At 43.1% G+C, this 20,186-nt stretch overlaps 1 protein-coding gene across 1 annotated transcript in view; it reads left to right on the top strand.

Moving 5' to 3' along the window:
• The first annotated feature begins 3,369 nt into the window (after window positions 1-3,369).
• Window positions 3,370-20,186, top strand: part of vars2 (valyl-tRNA synthetase 2, mitochondrial) — a 136,903-nt gene continuing 120,086 nt past the window's right edge. Inside the window, exon 1 of the mRNA XM_034160910.1 lies at window positions 3,370-3,726. The gene's annotated coding sequence lies outside the window, so the exon portion shown is untranslated. The remainder of the gene's footprint in view (window positions 3,727-20,186) is intronic.

Genomic DNA, 20,186 nt, shown 5'->3' with positions numbered 1-20,186 from the left:
CGATCAAAGCGGTTTTCCAGTGCAGCCATTCTCCCCGAGATGGATTCCAACGTGCGGTTAACACCCGCCGACTGAGCTGACACTGTCCTTCCAATCGAATCAATCATGTGGGGCAGCCTGGACGGGCCAATTAGTGCTGCTTCTACCTTCTTAATTTTCCGGTAAACCAGTGCTATGGCCGCTCCACACAGCAGAAACCCGGTCACTACAGCCAAATAAATAGACATCTTCAACGTCCTCCACAGACAAAGTGTACAGGCACATGACTTGCCACCTCTTCCAACTATCCATCACGTACCCCGCCACATGTCCTGGCAGGACAGGTCGGGTCCTCCGCTCCCGAGTGTCTTGTAGAAAAAATAGTGTCAATTGCGCTCAGAGACCACTTGATCAGATCCATTTTTGCCATTTTCCAGAAGAGCAGAGCTGGCAGCCTCACAGACAACACGCTACAGAAGCAGGAAAGATAAGGAGGGAGGAGGGAGGAAAAATGCGACCGTCTCGACCGAGAGCAAGAAGGCTTTTTTTTGCACAGGTCCTTGGCGCATTCGGAGATTCTGAGAATCTGAATGATGCCTTCATCACCAACATCGAGAAGTTTGTTTGTGCTCTGTATGGCAAACCACACATGAGCTCTGTCAACCTCGCAAAGTCTGCTCTCTTCCACCAGCACTATGCTCCCAAACGTGGTTCTCAGGCTCTGGAGAAGGTCAAGGGAGTCGATCCAAGTAACCTGCCTCCTTGCCACAGTGTTCTGCTAGAGAAAATGAAACGAACCAATTTGGTTGTGAGCATGTACAAGAGATCAGTCTGCAGAATACCACTTGTGTGGAATCCAGAGAACCATGGCTGGACTGTGGTAGATGGCAAGTACACACCAAAGTGGTTCATGGGGCCACAGGTTCCTCAACAAATCTGCTCACGCCTGCCTGAGCACACAGCAGAGGATGAGGAAGAGGAGGATGATGTTGCCGACCACTCCTTTTCTGATGGGTCAGACTCAGACTGAGAGCTGAGTTTGCTTTGCGTGGACATAATGGGTTCATGAGATAAACACCTAAATAGCTGAAAAACTATTTGTAATTCACAAACATACTTACCCTTGTTTAAAAGCTATGAATATGGCGCTACTTTCTAATGCAATAAGAATCCTTAATGTGTTTAATAATTACATATAAATTTGCCATAAATACAGAGATATGATAGAAAATCCTCAACATTTTTTGCAGAATTCCAGCTTTCATGCCTTATAATGTTACGCAGACTCCACATTTCATACACATAATGCATATGAGTGGCTTTGTAATAATGTTCCCTACATGTACATCTTTATTTCAGGTCACTGAGTGCAACGGCCACTGAGTTTGAGTGACAAACAGGTCGGAAGGTTGACTCAGTTGATCACACCCCAAAAAATGACAAAAAGTCTCAATTTTTCATGGTTCGCATAGCTTGCGACCATCAAGAAATGGGTTTTCATCCATGTTGGGATAGTGGTCATCTTATTATGAGGTCAAAACGTTTGTACCTTAACACAGTAATAAAAGTTTCCCATCTCCTAGACTATTGCCTCCTCATCAGGAATACAACTGCTCTATTGAGCTTCTCCCTGGGGCAAACCCACCTCGGGGAAAGTGCTTTTCTCTGTCGGCACGTGAACACCACACCATGAATGAGTACATAAGGGAGTCTTTGGTGGCGGGCTTGATTAGACCATTGCCATCGCCTGCAGGGGCGGGGTTCTTTTTTGTTGAGAAAAAAGATAAAACGCTGCGCATATGTATTGATTATTGGAGCTAAACGACATTCCAATTAAGAACTGTTATCCTCTGCCACTCATCTCATCTGCATTCGAGTTATTACAAGGGGCCACAATCTTCACCACATTCGATCCTCGTAATGCTTACCATCTAGTTTGGATAAAGCAAGGTGATGAATGAAAAACCGCTTTTAACACCCCGTCTGGTCACTATGAATATTTAGTCATGCCTTTTGGCCTCACCAGTGCTACAGCTGTTTTCCAAAATTGAGTTTATGATGTGTTGCAGGAATATTTAAATAAATTCATTTTTGTATATGTAGCAAGATGAAGTCCGGATTGAAAAGACATTCCCACTAACTTGGCTAATGGGGAATTCCCCTTTGGCTGACCTGGTAGAGTTCTGGTCTTTAGTTTGAGCAGTCCGGGGTTCGATCCTACTGTCGTCCCAGCCACAAAGGTCCTATGGTCACAATTGGCATTGTCGGCAGGATGTGGTTAGTCACAGAGCATGCTTAAATGCTCCTGTGACTTTGGGATGAAGTCAGAAATGGTGGGGAGATATGTAGCAAGATGAAGTCCGGATTGAAAAGATGTTCCACCTAGCTTGGCTAACGGGGAATTCCCCTTTGGCTGACCTGGTAGAGTTCTGGTCTTTAGTTCAAGCAGTCCAGGGTTCGATCCCACCGTCGTCCCGGCCACAAAGGTCCCGCGGACATGTATACTTGGATGACAGACTGATTTTGTCTCCCAATCCAGAAACCCACATGGTCACATGCGCACTGTATTGCAGAATTTGCTGCACCATAACCTCTTCGTCAAGGCCAAAAAATGTTTCATTCCAGGATGAATCTTTGTCTGGTTTTCTGTTTATAATTTGGTCTGTTTTGTTATTTTTCTGTTTTGATGTGTTTTTGTTTTTCTCTTACTGGGTTTTTCTGCTTAGTTTTATGTTGCGTTGTTAATGCTGTTGTCCATGTGCAGGGGGTTAAAGTGCAGCCTGATCAGAGCGTCTCAATGCAGTTCTGCACTGCGGTGAACTTTATGAAGTTTTGGGAGATTTTGTGGGATTTGAAACATCAATAGAGCGAATGGAAAAGGAAGATGGTGAGAACAGGGTGCGATTGAGACTGAAGTTCTGCTGTGGCGCCCCCTAACGGGGGTAAGCCAACAGAGGATCCCTAGTGGTGTTATAAAATGTGTCAAGTTTTATTTGTATTTTTCATGGCAACGTTCATTTAACTCAACTTGCAATTTGTCATCAAGTGATAATCATATACTGATTAATGTGTTATTTTACACTGTAGTGCGTAGATGGTTAATTTATTTCTGCCTTTTTAACTGATTTTTTTTTCCTCTGCGGGCCACAAAAAGGAAATACGTTTTACGTTTTTTTTTTGTGCTATTGTCAGCTATTTTTGTTTCATTCAATTTATGTACTTGTTACTTTTATTGCCAAATCGAATCAATCTTCGTAATCATGATAATAGACACAACATTTGCGGAAACGCACAATAAATCTTCCAGCGCAAAGTTCCCCAGCAGGTGTTCTCTATTCTGCATCAGCGCAGGGGGAGAAATGATGGCGGATAATGACTTCGATAGCGTGGGGGAGACGATATGGTGGACAGCGACCACTGTGCATAGAGTTATATGATAGAAAGTCTGTTCTATCGTATAACTATGATTCAGTGGCAGCGATGGAGCGACAAAAGCAGGGATGTGTTGCAGGGGGAAGGTGATTTGGGACGGACTGTCGTCTTTGCTCGTATGTTCCGCCGGTATCCGTCCTCCATGAGTAAGACAGAAATGTATGTTTTTTTATGACTTCATAAAAGGCCGTATTACGTTGTCTTTCTGGTGCCGTGTTGCGTTTATGATGTCATGTTGCAGCGTTCTGACGTGGTTCCAGCAGCAGTGACGCGCTCTGAGTGAGTCTGAGTGGAGACAGCAGCTGAAAGTGTACAGTACAGTAAGGTGTTTTTTTTTTTTTAAGGAAGCTTTTTCCTCTTATAGTAAGACGTTTTTTTTTTAATTGTCTTCCACAGAAACACCAAATGATCAAATTAAAAACTCGTAGTTTTCTTTCAATCATTTTAAATGCTACCAGAATTTAATAACAGGTCCGCTTTATAATCAACAACAGAAAATAGTTAACAAGTTTGTTCAGTTTGCTTCATTCTTTTATTGCACTATTTAATGTGTCTGCCACCAACTGTTGTACAATGTCAATGGAATTCAGACGCAACACCCAGAAAGTCCCAAACCACATTTTATTTTGTTTTTTCTCAGTCAATGCCAACATGCATTTTGTTGTTAGGGTAAGTATCCGTGTGCAGAGCATAATATATATATATATATATATATATATATATATATATATATATATGTACACACACACACACACACACGAGGGCTGTCAATAAAGTATAGGTCCTTTTTATTTTTTTCAAAAACTATATGGATTTCATTCACATGTTTTTACGTCAGACATGCTTGAACCCTCGTGCGCACGCGTGAGTTTTTCCACGCCTGTCGGTGACGTCATTCGCCTGTGAGCATTCCTTGTGGGAGGAGTCGTCCAGCCCCTCATCGGAATTCCTTTGTCTGAGAAGTTGCTGAGAGACTGGCGCTTTGTTTGATCAAAATTTTTTCTAAACCTGTGAGGCACATCGAAGTGGACACGGTTTGAAAAATTAAGCTGGTTTTCGGTGAAAATTTTAACGGCTGATGAGAGATTTTGAGGTGATTCTGTTGCTTTAAGGACTTCCCACGGAGCGGGACGTCATGCAGCGCTCCCAGGCGCCGTCGTCAGCCTGTTTCAAGCTGAAAACCTCCACATTTCAGGCTCTATTGATCCAGGACGTCGTGAGAGAACAGAGAAGTTTCAGAAGAAGTCGGTTTCAGCATTTTATCCGGATATTCCACTGTTAAAGGAGATTTTTTTTAATGAAAGACGTGCAGACGGATTGCAGTGTCGGCTCGCATCCGCCGCGATGCTCCGCCACAGGAAAAACACCTCCGTGTTGATAACCATTTGTAAAATCCATGTGGCTTTTGGTGGCTTTCAGTTGAGTGAGTATCTAAGAAATTGTTTAACAGCAGGGCATGTTCCAACTTGTCCTTAACAACTGGGGAGCTAGCGATACAAAGACTTGGGTTATGCCAAACAGAGGCAAATGTGTGGAGATTGGGATCAAAGCCTAATATTAATGGAGTCCTCTTCCAGACATATTGTAGAAAAGACACAACAGGATGAGTCTTTGATTCAGGAGGGAGCTTTACTGTGGTAAGATGCAGTAAAGGAAGAGGACTGCATAAGTAGCTTTCAAGGGTATACCAAGGGGGGTTCTTTCAGGAGGGATGGTCCAATGCATTATATGTCTAAGGCTAAAAGCATAATGGTACAGCATTAAGTTTGGAAGCCCAAGTCCACCCGTATCTGTTTGTCTGTGCAGTCTCTGTAGCTTCACCCTGGGGTGCTTACTGTTCCAAATAAAATAATTACAAATCTACTGAACTGATGGAAATAGCCAACCAGGATCTTCACAGGAAGGGCCTGTAGGAGGTAGTTAAATTTTGGGGCACACATCATCTTAATCACATTAACGTGTGTCGTGCTTCCCGCCCCCCTAACACATCTGGCATGCGTGTGTGTTTAGTGTGGTGGTGTTTTTGTTTTTGTAAAAATGAGGCGTCTTATGAATGTTGAGCAAGCTCGTCAGTGTTTTTTTTTTAGTTGGAGCAAGACAGAGTGTGCAGCGTGTCATCAGAGTCTGAACCAGACAGTGAGTATTCTGCTGATGAAAGAGATGATCCCTCTTTTGTTTTGAGCAAGCAACCAGAGCAGGTGGATCCACTGACGTGCGCACAGATCTCCGCAGTGGATTGGATCGCACGTTTCTCCGTCCAGCTTCTCCAGGACTCAGGCGCTGCAGAGCTCCACCCCAACGCTGAGTCCTGGAGCAGAGCAGGATGCAGACACACACTGCTCCAGCAGTGGCTCCAGATGTGGAGAACACAAGAGTCAGGGTAGAGATAGCCTGCGATGTAGCCTGGCAAAGGGAAGTAATGGGTCCACTGCTGGAGGTTTTGCCCCACGACCCAATCCTGGATAAGCGGATGAAGATGAGTTAAGCAGCTTGTGTTGAAGGTGTTTTGTTTTTTTTTTTTCTTTAGGCATGGCAAAGCTGTTGAAGTGATAGACCTATACAATGGACTGACTTTTAATGTGATTACATTATGCTCTATGGAAGTGATGGAAGCAAATGCAAGTTTCACATCTGGGTTCTGTATCGGCAGTTACTCCATTGAACTACTCAGAACAGGATTGGACAAAAAAAAACCTTTATTGGGTCATCCCTAAATTGTTTATTTGTTGGGATATTTGCTTAAAGGGGTTTCAGAGTGCATAAATGAAGGATGACAGTGAGTCTTTAGTTTTGGTTGAGGTGACTGAAATGTGCTGTTGCTGTGTTGAATGGTCGGCCATGAGCCGTGCACCCACTGAATGCTTGCAATGAAGCATTCAGTTTTCATTCTGCACACACAAAAAAATTAATCCAAGGTCTCAAGAGGGGTCAGTCTGCCTATGTAGAGATGCCGTCATCATGACCTGTGCACAGCTGTAAGGAGGCAGGCATTCTGGCTATTTTGATTTTAATTTATTTTGGGAGTTCAGTATGTCCAGAGGATCTTGAGCACACACTTAAGGGCCCCTTCACACATAACATGATTGAAGCCGACTGGCGCACGTAGGAGGAATCGCATGCCACTCATGAAAAATCGGAGCCGACCTCAAACGCCTCGTACAGCTGTCCCAACACCCATTCACGCACACCAGTGGCCGAAAGACAGCGAGTGCCCATTCGACTCTTTCTCGGCAGGTGTTGGCAAAATTCCAGGTGCCACACATGAACATCCAACACCACTCGCTGGGCACTTAGAAAAGGCTGGATATTCAAGCTTCTCGTCCTGTCCATGAGTGTAAGCCCAGATACCCGATGGAGGATTCTTATTTCCTCCTCTAGTACAAGTGAATGAAAAGTGTTCAGTAGACCTGTTCAAAATGTCAAATGTTACAAAATCTTCTGGGCCACATGTTGTTCTTGTTCCACTAATAAAATAAAAGTTCTGTGCCAAATTTTATTGTAATTGGACATTGTTTAGGGGTCCCCCACAAAGCAACAATTTTCCTCAAACAAGCAATGTAGTAATCCAGTAATTCCAGTAATGTTCTCCTCTGGGTGACCAATCATCCACCACTTTTTGTGATCAGAAGCCATCACATGTACCTCTAAAAGAAAAATAATGGCACCAGAGTCTTCTCCTGTTAGGGTGATGTTGCCTTGCCAGCGGAGGGAGAGGAAAATGTGTCACTCTGGGGGACCTCTAAAACATATCTGATTGAGTTCAAAGTTGGTCTACACTTATAAAACCACAAGTGGAACAAAAACAACATGTGGCCCGAAGTTTCTCACAACTTTTATTTTTTCACGATATAACATGAACAGCCCTAGTGTTCGGCCTAACCAAGAAGAAACTACAACTGAATTAATGTAATGCTTTATTTTTTGACATATTCCTTATGTCTGTCCACACACTTTTTTCAGAGTGACTGCTGTGCTTTAATGCCATTTAGTCCGTGGGCCAGCATGGGTATACAGTGCCCTCCAAAACTATTGTAACACTGTTTCTGCCATTTCACACACATCGTCAACCACTTAATCTAATTAAGGGCCATGGGGGGCTGGAGCCTATCCCAGCAGTTATAGAGCGCGAGGCGGGGTACACCCAGGACAGGATGCCAGTCTGTCACAGGGCCACAAACAAACACATTTGCACCCACTTACACACCTATAGACAATTTAAAGATTCCAATCCACCTAACCCGCATGTCTTTGGATGTGTTAGGAAACCGGAGCACCCGGAGGAAACCCATGCAAACACGGGGAGAACATGCAAACTCCACACAGAAAGGCCACAGGTGGGAATTGAACCCATGAGCTTCTCGCTGTGAGGCAACAGTGCTAACCGCTAAGCCACCGTGCTGCCCTCTGCCATTTCAAATACAAAAAATAAAATTATCAAAATTATCTTTCTTAAAGTGAAAGCAAATTTCTACAACCTGACATAAGGGTGATTCTTTAACTACGGGCACTATTGGCCTTGTAAATGTAATTTCCACCACACCATTGCCTTACAATATAAAGCGCCTTGGGGCAACTGTTGTGATTTGGCGCTATATACATGTGCTCTGATGTCACTGTTTATCTCCATAGAAACTACCCAAACAATCTTTCATACAAACTGTTTAAAGGGACATTACATGTTGTGGTGGAAATTACGGCAATAGTGTGGGACAACTACATTTTGTTTAAAAAAAAATCACAACAGTTGTATGACATTGAATACCCCAATTATGTTTTGATTATTTTACTGATATTTTATTCAGAGATATTTTAAAACATTAGAAAAAACATTTTTTTATCATTCATTTTTATCATTAAGATCAAAAGTCTGGGTGTGGGACAAGCACAAAACGGCAATATTTGCATATAATGATGCTGAAAAAAGGTGAAAAAGTCATCATAGACTACTAGAACAAATTTCTTAACACACTTTCATTGTAAAGATAACTATAAAAGTGTGAAATTTCCCCTTTTTTCTGTTTTTCATACAATATGATCAGAGGACATAATAAGTGCCCGTAGTCTAAGAATCACCCATAAATGAATTAAAAATATAAAAGCCAAGATGATGGGTTGCATAAGTAATGGAACACTTTGGTATAATACCTGTAAATAATCAGGTTTATTGGCAGTTTTCAGACAAATCAGGGGATGGATACATAAACATTTCCAAGTCACTGAATATGTCTTGGACTTTACTTACATCAATTATGAAGAAATACAAACAATATGGCACTCTATGGTAAATCTGTGTGGAGTAGACAGTTCTCAAAATCTGAGTAACTGTGCAAGAATTAGAAGAGTGAGAAAAGCCACCAAGACACCCAGAAGAAGTTATAGGCTTCTCTGGCTGTGATTTAAAAAATTGTGCATAGTGCATGTTCTGCATTTTGTATCCCCAGTTATACAGCTTCATGATGAAGTGGTACCAAGGAGGATTTTCTTAAAAAAAAAAAAAAAAAAAAAAGACCTGAAGGTTCAGCTACAATTTGTCAGAAGGTACATCTGAGATGCAAGCCGAGATTTGATATATTGGTGAAAAAAAAAATCCTCTTCTTTAGCACTTCATCATGAAGCTGAATAAGAATGATGCGGCTTTCCTCAGATTTTCTTTCAGTTTGAGTTTAAGAAAGATACTATTAGAAATTTTTATTTTTTGTATTTTCTGTATTTGAATACCATATCATGGATCTTCTTGATCATATTGGTCAAGGTGGCAGTTCTGGGTCTTCCTGATGTTGCTCGATCTTCAGCGCTTGTTCTGCCCCTCTTGAGTTCAGCTGACCAGCTTTTAACTGTAGCTTCAGACTGGGCATCCTCCTATAATGTCATTACCATGTCCTCATAGATTTCCTTCAGAAATATTCCCTATTTTATGAGATTCTGAATCACAGTGTGTCCGCCAGCCTTGTCCATTTTACCAGTCTGGCACACCCCTGCTTACTTCACTGAAATATTGTGTTTACAACATTGCACTCAGTGAGTCAAAATTTCACACATTCTCAAGAGAAGTGTTGGTTTCTCAGAATGCAAAACATGGAGAACAATGCCCTACTTTTCTGGGTCATTCACCCCTTGCATATGTGACCCAGTCTCACCTTCTGGCTCAGTGTCTGCAGGACCTCAGAAGCAGCTCCAATCCTTCTGTCAGTCTTAAGCTCTGTCTTACCTCCACACATGAACAAGATTGGGAGATGCTTGAACTCCTCCACGTGGGTCATTAACTCTCTCCCCTAGTCCAGAGGAGACAATCCACAGTTTTCTGAAAGGAGGATCCTACTCATTTATCCAGGCTTGGGACTGGGACTCAGAATGTACTGGCTGCACACCCCTTGTGGTTGAGTGTCTGTTAGTGGGGAAAAAAAATGATGCACAGTCTTGTCCATTTTGGCGGCAGAAGGGTGGATTAGTGGTTAGCACTGTTGCTTCACAACAAAGTCTTGGGATCAATTCCCGCCTAAGGAGTTTGCATGCTCTCCCCGTGTTTGCGTGGGTTTCCTTCGGGTGCTCCGGTTTCCTCCCACATCCAACGACATGCGGGCTAGGTGGACTGGAATATTTAAATTGTCCGTAGGTGTGCGTGTGGGTGTGAATGTGTTTGTTTGTCTATATGTGACCCTGCAACAGATTGGCGTCCTGTCCTGGGTGTACCCTGCCCCACACCCTATGACTGCTGGGATCTGCTCTGACTGAGTGAGGCTTTTCCATTTTGCAGCAACTAAACATGGTACTCAGTAGTTTGTATGGCCCTCAGGTGCTTGTATGTATGCCTGACAAAGTCGGGGCTCCTAATGAGACGATGGATGGCATCCTGGTGGATTTCCTCCCAGATCTGGACCAGGACATCTCTTAGCTCCTGGATAGTCTGATGTGCAACCTTGTGGATAGATCAAAAACATGGTGTTCTAGTGGATTTAAGTCAGGCGAGCATGAGAGCCAATCAATGGTATCAATTCCTTCATTCACCAGGAACTGTCTGCATGTTCTCGCCACATGATCCCAGGCATTGTTGTGCACCAAGAGGTATCCAGGACCCACTGCACCAGTATAGGGTCTGATGATGGTTCCAAGGATTTCATCCTGTTGCCCAGTAGCAGTCAGGGTGGCATTGTCTAGCCTGTGGAGCTCTATGCATCCTTTCAGAGATACACTGAGGCAAATAAGTATTTGATCCACTGTTGATTTTGTAACTTTTCCCACCTACAAAGAATGGAGAGGTCTATAACGTTTATTGTAGGTACACTTCAACTGTGAGAGATACAATATATATATGTATATATATATATATATATATATATATGTATGTATGTATGTATGTATGTGTGTATGTGTGTGTGTATGTATGTGTATATGTATGTGTATATGTATGTATGTGTGTATGTGTGTATGTGTGTGTGTATGTATGTGTATATGTATGTGTATATGTATGTATGTGTGTATGTGTGTATGTGTGTGTGTATGTATGTGTATATGTATGTGTATATGTATGTATGTGTATATGTATGTATGTGTATATGTATGTGTATATGTATGTATGTGTATATGTATGTGTATGTATGTGTGTATGTGTATGTATGTGTGTATGTATGTGTGTATGTGTATGTATGTGTGTATGTATGTGTGTATGTATGTGTATGTGTGTATGTATGTGTGTATGTATGTGTGTATGTATGTGTATGTGTGTATGTATGTGTATGTGTGTATGTATGTGTGTATGTATGTGTATGTGTGTGTGTATGTATGTGTATATGTATGTATGTGTGTATGTATGTGTGTATGTATGTGTGTATGTATGTGTATATGTATGTATGTATGTGTGTATGTATGTGTATATGTATGTATGTATGTGTATGTGTGTATGTATGTGTATATGTGTGTATGTATGTGTATATGTGTGTATGTATGTGTGTGTGTATGTATGTGTGTATGTATGTGTGTGTATGTATGTGTGTATGTATGTGTGTATGTATGTATGTATATATACATATGGAGGTCATCCATGTCCTTATGTCTGTAAGACAATCCTGCAGTTTAGCTAATTGGTGTGTGTCCTCTGGCTTCATGGATAGATAAAGCTGGGTATCATCTGCGTAACAATGAAAATTTAAGCAATACCGTCTAATAATACTGCCTAAGGGAAGCATGTATAAAGTGAATAAAATTGGTCCTAGCACAGAACCTTGTGGAACTCCATAATTAACTTTAGTCTGTGAAGAAGATTCCCCATTTACATGAACAAATTGTAATCTATTAGACAAATATGATTCAAACCACCGCAGCGCAGTGCCTTTAATACCTATGGCATGCTCTAATCTCTGTAATAAAATTTTATGGTCAACAGTATCAAAAGCAGCACTGAGGTCTAACAGAACAAGCACAGAGATGAGTCCACTGTCCTTAGGCCATAAGAAGATCATTTGTAACCTTCACTAATGCTGTTTCTGTACTATGATGAATTCTAAAACCTGACTGAAACTCTTCAAATAGACCATTCCTCTGCAGATGATCAGTTAGCTGTTTTACAACTACCCTTTCAAGAATTTTTGAGAGAAAAGGAAGGTTGGAGATTGGCCTATAATTAGCTAAGATAGCTGGGTCAAGTGATGGCTTTTTAAGTAATGGTTTAATTACTGCCACCTTAAAAGCCTGTGGTACATAGCCAACTAACAAAGATAGATTGATCATATTTAAGATCGAAGCATTAAATAATGGTAGGGCTTCCTTGAGCAGCCTGGTAGGAATGGGGTCTAATAAACATGTTGATGGTTTGGATGAAGTAACTAATGAAAATAACTCAGAACAATCAGAGAGAAAGAGTCTAACCAAATACCGGCATCACTGAAAGCAGTCAAAGATAACGATACGTCTTTGGGATGGTTATGAGTAATTTTTTCTCTAATAGTTAAAATTTTGTTAGCAAAGAAAGTCATGAAGTCATTACTAGTTAAAGTTAATGGAATACTCAGCTCAATAGAGCTCTGACTCTTTGTCAGCCTGGCTACAGTGCTGAAAAGAAACCTGGGGTTGTTCTTATTTTCTTCAATTAGTGATGAGTAGTAAGATGTCCTAGCTTTACGGAGGGCTTTTTTATAGAGCAACAGACTCTTTTTCCAGGCTAAGTGAAGATCTTCTAAATTAGTGAGATGCCATTTCCTCTCCAACTTACGGGTTATCTGCTTTAAGCTACGAGTTTGTGAGTTATACCACGGAGTCAGGCACTTCTGATTTAAAGCTCTCTTTTTTAGAGGAGCTACAGCATCCAAAGTTGTCTTCAATGAGGATGTAAAACTATTGACGAGATACTCTATCTCACTTACAGAGTTTAGGTAGCTACTCTGCACTGTGTTGGTATATGGCATTAGAGAACATAAAGAAGGAATCATATCCTTAAACCTAGTTACAGCGCTTTCTGAAAGACTTCTAGTGTAATGAAACTTATTCCCCACTGCTGGGTAGTCCATCAGAGTAAATGTAAATGTTATTAAGAAATGATCAGACAGAAGGGAGTTTTCAGGGAATACTGTTAAGTCTTCTATTTGATCAGGATATGTCATTCAAAGCGCATATTAAACAAATATGTAGGACTGCCTTTTTGCATTTACGCAATATCTCTAAAATCAGAAAGGTCTTGTCTCGGAGTGATGCTGAAAAACTAATTCATGCATTTATTTCCTCTAGGCTGGACTATTGTAATTCATTATTATCAGGTTGTCCTAAAAGTTCCCTAAAAAGCCTTCAGTTGGTTCAGAATGCTGCAGCTAGAGTACTGACGGGGACTAGCAGGAGAGAGCATATCTCACCCGTGTTGGCCTCTCTTCATTGGCTTCCTGTTAATTCTAGAATAGAATTTAAAATTCTTCTTCTTACTTATAAGGTTTTGAATAATCAGGTCCCATCTTATCTTAGGGACCTCGTAGTACCATATTACCCCATTAGAGCGCTTCGCTCTCAGACTGCGGGCTTACTTGTAGTTCCTAGGGTTTGTAAGAGTAGAATGGGAGGCAGAGCCTTCAGCTTTCAGGCTCCTCTCCTGTGGAACCAGCTCCCAATTCAGATCAGGGAGACAGACACTCTCTCTACTTTTAAGATTAGGCTTAAAACTTTCCTTTTTGCTAAAGCTTATAGTTAGGGCTGGATCAGGTGACCCTGAACCATCCCTTAGTTATGCTGCTATAGACTTAGACTGCTGGGGGGTTCCCATGATGCACTGTTTCTTTCTCTTTTTGCTCTGTATGCACCACTCTGCATTTAATCATTAGTGATCGATCTCTGCTCCCCTCCACAGCATGTCTTTTTCCTGGTTCTCTCCCTCAGCCCCAACCAGTCCCAGCAGAAGACTGCCCTTCCCTGAGCCTGGTTCTGCTGGAGGTTTTTTCCTGTTAAAAGGGAGTTTTTCCTTCCCACTGTTGCCAAGTGCTTGCTCACAGGGGGTCGTTTTGACCGTTGGGGTTTTTCCGTAATTATTATATGGCCTTGCCTCACAATATAAGGCGCCTTGGGGCAACTGTTTGTTGTGATTTGGCGCTATATAAGAAAAAAGTTGATTGATTGATTGATTCTATTTCCATACCATAAGTCAGAACAAGATCTAAGATATGATTAAAGTGGTGGGTGGACTCATTTACTTTTTGAGCAAAGCCAATAGAGTCTAATAATAGATTAAATGCAGTGTTGAGGCTGTCATTCTCAGCATCTGTGTGGATGTTAAAATCGCCCACTATAATGATCTTATCTGAGCTAAGCACTAAGTCAGACAAAAGGTCTGAAAATTCACAGAGAAACTCACAGTAACGACCAGGTGGACGATAGATAATAACAAATAAAACTGGTTTTTGGGACTTCCAATTTGGATGGACAAGACTAAGAGTTAAGCTTTCAAATGAATTAAAGCTCTGTCTGGGTTTTTGATTAATTAATAAGCTGGAATGGAAGATTGCTGCTGATCCTCCGCCCCGGCCCGTGCTACGAGCATTCTGACAGTTAGTGTGACTCGGGGGTGTTGACTCATTTAAACTAACATATTCATCCTGCTGTAACCAGGTTTCTGTAAGGCAGAATAAATCAATATGTTGATCAATTATTATATCATTTACCAACAGGGACTTAGAAGAGAGAGACCTAATGTTTAATAGACCACATTTAACTGTTTTAGTCTGTGGTGCAGTTGAAGGTGCTATATTATTTTTTCTTTTTGAATTTTTATGCTTAAATAGATTTTTGCTGGTTATTGGTAGTCTGGGAGCAGGCACCGTCTCTACGGGGATGGGGTAATGAGGGGATGGCAGGGGGAGAGAAGCTGCAGAGAGGTGTGTTGTTGTGTGGGCTGCTGAAGAGGAGGTACTGCTGGCCCACCACCACCAGAGGGCGCCCTGCCTGGAGTGCGGGCTCCAGGCACCAGAGGGCGCTGCCGCCTCACAGGAGCAGCCAAGGTGACAGCCGTCACCTATCAACTGAGACAGCTGACATCCATCAGCGGAGGGGTATATCAGCTGGACGGCATCTCCACCTCATTGCCGAGATATCGCTCTACCAAGGAGGTAATATACTCAGCCAATTGTGTTGTCTTCTTGACATAATACCTTGTTACTTTTGCGCAGATAGCGAGTGGAACAGCAGGAGACTGTATTGGACCTTATTGATAAGTACACACATTCCTGCACTAACCAGTGTTTTTCTGACGAGAGGTGGAGGTGGTTTTTCCACCCTACGTGTTGCTGGGTGCAGCCGCACCCACATCTGACTGTCTCTGTTCCTCGCCAGCAGTACCGGATCCGACGAGCGGAGGCAGTGGCCACCTGGGAGTTCGGGACTTGGCGGCTCCAGTATTCCCGGGGGTTCGGTGGCAGAGGAAATCGGGTGGTTCCGGTTCGACTCGGACAGACGTCTCCTATCGTCGAGCCTGCCCACACGACACCATTGGAATTGGTTTCTTTCCACAATTGTGATCTGTTGTGTTTGTTGTGCGTGTTCACAACAGTAAAGCTTTGTTATTTGACTTTCTTCATTGTCCGTTCATTTGCGCCCCCTGTTGTGGGTCCGTGTTCCTCACTTTCCCCAACATGTGTAAGACTACAACTCTGCTTCCTGGTCCCAACCCTGGATAGTCACGGTTTGGAGGATTTAAGAAAATTGGCCAGATTTCTAGAAATGAGAGCTGCTCCATCCAAAGTGGGATGGATGCCGTCTCTCCTAACAAGACCAGGTTTTCCCCAGAAGCTTTGCCAATTATCTATGAAGCCCACCTCATTTTTTGGACACCACTCAGACAGCCAGCAATTCAAGGAGAACATGCGGCTAAACATGTCACTCCCGGTCTGATTGGGGATGGGCCCAGAGAAAACTACAGAGTCCGACATTGTGTTTGCAAAGTTACACACCGATTTAATGTTAATTTTAGTGACCTCCGATTGGCGTAACCGGGTGTCATTACTGCTGACGTGAATTACAATCTTACCAAATTTACGCTTAGCCTTAGCCAGCAGTTTCAAATTTCCTTCAATGTCGCCTGCTCTGGCCCCCGGAAGACAATTGACTATGGTTGCTGGTGTCGCTAACTTCACATTTCGCAAAACAGAGTCGCCAATAACCATAGTTTGATCCTCGGCGGGTGTGTCGTCGAGTGGGGAAAAACGGTTAGAGATGTGAATGGGTTGGCGGTGTACACGGGGCTTCTGTTTAGGGCTACGCTTCCTCCTCACAGTCACCCAGTCAGCCTGCTTTCCCGGCTGCTCGGGATCTGCCAGAGGGGAACTAACGGCGGCTAAGCTACCTTGGTCCGCACCGACTACAGGGGCCTGGCTAGCTGTAGAATTTTCCACGGTGCGGAGCCGAGTCTCCAATTCGCCCAGCCTGGCCTCCAAAGCTACGAATAAGCTACACTTATTACAAGTACCGTTACTGCTAAAGGAGGCCGAGGAATAACTAAACATTTCACACCCAGAGCAGAAAAGTGCGGGAGAGACAGGAGAAGCCGCCATGCTAAATCGGCTAAGAGCTAGTAGCTACGCTAAGCTAGCGGATTCCTAAAAACACGCAAAGTGAATAATGTGTAAATAATTTAGAGGTGATTCAGCAGAAGGAGTGCTTTCGTTAAGGCACGTAAAGATTACACTGGGAAACAAATCGTAATCTAGATAACTAGATCAATCTAACTGCGCAGATTAAACAGCTAACAGATACAGCAAAACACCGCTGTGCTCCGGAACAGGAAGTGATACAATACCGCAGTGAGAGCCAACCACCAGTAGGCTCTCACTGGTGGTATATATACATATATACATGTATATGTGTGTATATATGTATGTATGTATATGTGTATGTATGTATATGTGTGTATATGTATGTGTGTATATATATATATATATGTGTGTGTGTGTGTGTGTATAAATAAATCAGAAAATCACATTTTATGATTTTTAAATAATTAATTTGCATTTGATTGCATGAAAAAAGTATCTGATCACCTACCAACCAGCAAGAATTCTGGCTCTCACAGATCTGTTAATTTTTCTTTAAGACCTCTTATTCTGCACTCTTTACCTGTATTAATTGCACCTGTTTGAACTTGTTACCTCTATAAAAGACACCTGTGCACGCACTCAATCAATCACACTCCAACCTATCCACCATGGCCAAGACCAAAGAGCTGTCTAAGGATACCAGGGACAAAATTGTAGACCTGCACAAGGCTGGGATGGGCTACAGGACAACAGGCAAGCAGCTTGGTGAGAAGACAGCAATTGTTGATGTAATTATTAGAAAATGGAAGAAACACAAGATGACTGTCAGTCTTCCTCAGTCTGGGGCTCCATGCAAGATCTCACCTCATGGGGTAAGGATGATTCTGGGAAAGCCCAGAACTACACAAGAGGACCTGGTCAGTGATCTGAAGAGAGCTGGGACCACAGTCACAAAGATTAGAAGAGTAACACACTACACCGTCATGGTTTAAAATCCTTCAGAGAGCACAAGGTCCCCCTGCTCAAGCCAGCACATGTCCAGGCCCGTTTGAAGTTCCCCAGTGACCATTTGAATCATCCAGAGGAGGGATGGTTGAAGGTCATGTGGTCAGATGAGACCACAATAGAGCTTTTTGGTGTCAGCTCCACTTGCCATGTTTTAAGGATGACAACAACCCCAAGAACACCATCCCCACCATGAAGCATGCGGGTGGAAACCTAATTTTTGGGGGTGCTTTTCTGCAAAGGGGACAGGATGACTGCACCGTATTGAAGGGAGGATGGATGGGGTCATGTATTGTGAGATTTTGGCAAACAACCTCCTTCCCTCAGTAAGAGAAGAAGAACCCAGCCATGACCCATTGAAGATGGGTCATGGCTGGGTCTTCCGGCATGACAATGGCCCCAAACACACAGCCAGGGCAACTAAGAAGGGGCTCCATAAGAAGCATTTCAAGGTCCTGGAGTGGCCTGGCTAGTGTCCAGACCTGATCTCAATAGAAAATCTTTGGAGGGAGCTGAAACTCGAAACCTGAAAGATCTGGAGAATATATATATGGAGGAGTAGACCAAAATCCCTGCTGCAGTGTGCAAAGAACTACAGGAAATGCCTGAGCTCTGTAACTGCAAGCAAAGGTTTCTATACCAAATATTAAGGTCTGTTTTTCTATTGTATCAAACACTTATTTCATGCAATAAAATGCAAATTAATTATTTTAAAATCATACATCATACAACCATTTTTTTTCTGGGACTCTGTCTCTCATAGTTGAAATGTACCTATGATAAAAATGACAGACCTCTCCATTCTTTGTGGGTGGGAAAAGTTGCAAAATCAACAGTGGATCAAATACTTATTTGCCTCACTGAAAGCTTCCCCACACCATCACTGACCCACCACCAAACCGGTCATTACATCTGTCATGTGCTCAGGTTGAACCTGCTCTCATCTGCGTAAAGCACAGGGCGCCAGTGGCAGACCTGCCAATTCTGATGTTCTATGACAAATACAAGTCGAGCTCCACAGTGCCGGCGAGGGAGCACAGGGCCCAGTCTGGGACATCAGGCCCTCAGGCTACCTTCATGACGTCTGTTTCTGATTGTTTGGTCAGAGACATTCACACCGGTGGCCTGCTGGAGGTCATTTTGTAGGCCTCTGGGAGCTCATCTTGTTCCTCCTTGCACAAAGGAGCAGATACCGGTCCTGCTGAAGGACCTTCTACGACCTTGTTGGAATCTCCTCCATGCTCTTGAGACTGTGCTGTGAGATACAGCAAACCTTCTGGCAATGGCACGTATTGATGCGCCATCCTGGAGGAGCTGGTTGGCTGAACAAGTACCGGTATCTGTGATTTGTCAGTTCATATGTTTTCAACAGGTGTGGTGAATGCAAGTTCCCTCCTTTCACAGCAGATAATGAAAGGGTTTGAGTCATGATTACGGTGACTGGGGTGGAATGTGGAGAAGTACCTTTGTCCTGACCTACTTGGACTTACCAAGTTTGAGCCTCTGCTCAGGTAAAGTGGGCTGATCATGGCCATTGTCATGTTTCTGCAGGTCACTTAGGAATGCATGAGACACAGAGTACACTGATAAAAATGATTTTTATAGAATCAAATAGAGCATTTATTGTCATTGCACATATAAACATACAACAAAATTTGTCCTCTGTGTTTAACCATCTTAATTACAGTTAGACACAATGCAACCACAAGGAGCAGTGGGCAGCCACAGTCTGGCGCCTGGGGACCAACTCCAGGTCAGGTGCAGAGAAAGGAGCAGACCCTAAATAAGCATGTTTTTGACCCTGTAACTATTACTTTGATTTCATAATTATATTTACAATTGTTTTTTAATCCTCCGCATTTACTTAAAAACACATATTTTTGTAATGTGCTACTTGGTATTTACTTGTAATTTTTCTCAGCATTTTACAATGCAACTGCAAATGGCATTATCAGGTGAGATGTACTTGTGAAAGTGTAGTGACACGGACCCACAACAGGGGGTGGTAATGAACGGACAATGGATTAAGCCAAAAAGTAACAATTTAATGTTGTGAATTGCACAACGGAATACAGACAATTGCAGTGGAGGAGTACAGTCAATCATACACAAGGTGACGTGTGGGCAGGCTCGAGGATAGAAGACGTCTGTCCAGAGAAGAGCCGGTTCCCACACGGCTTCCACCGCCAACGGATCTGAAGAACACCGGAGCCGCCAAGTCCTGGGTCCCAGGTGGCCACCGTCTCCAGCTGTCAGACCTGGTACTGCTGGCAGAAACAGAAACAGTTAATGGTGGGTGCGTGGATACACACCCAGTAATTTCTCCGTATTCAGTTCCTCTGGGAGGGAGAACCTCCACCTCCAGAAACAGAAAACACCCGTGCAGCTCCTGTCAGTCACTTCCCTGGAAGGAGTGAGAGGCGAAGACGTCGCAACTCCCACTATCCGCCAATCCAGCTACAGACTGTATCCACAGGATGACGGCTGCACACAGAACAATGTTTAGATACAACAAAATTACCGCAGAGAAGGCTGATTTCTCGGCGGGGGGAGGTGGAGTTGCAATCCGGCTTTTATGGTGATGGTAGAATGAGTGATAGCTGGTGCTGTTGACTAGTGACAGCTGTCACTCTCTGTTGCGCCGACGCCCTCTCGTGCTTGCAGCCCGCACTTTAAGCAGGGCGCCCTCTGGTGGTGGTGGGCTAGCAGTACCTCCTCTTCAGCGGCCCACACAACAGTACTCATTTAATGTATTTAGTGTTAAGACTGTTC

This window comes from Thalassophryne amazonica, chromosome 20, assembly GCF_902500255.1.
Source record: "Thalassophryne amazonica chromosome 20, fThaAma1.1, whole genome shotgun sequence".
Taxonomy (NCBI): Eukaryota; Metazoa; Chordata; class Actinopteri; order Batrachoidiformes; family Batrachoididae; genus Thalassophryne; species Thalassophryne amazonica.
This window is presented reverse-complemented; position numbering and strand designations above follow the sequence as displayed.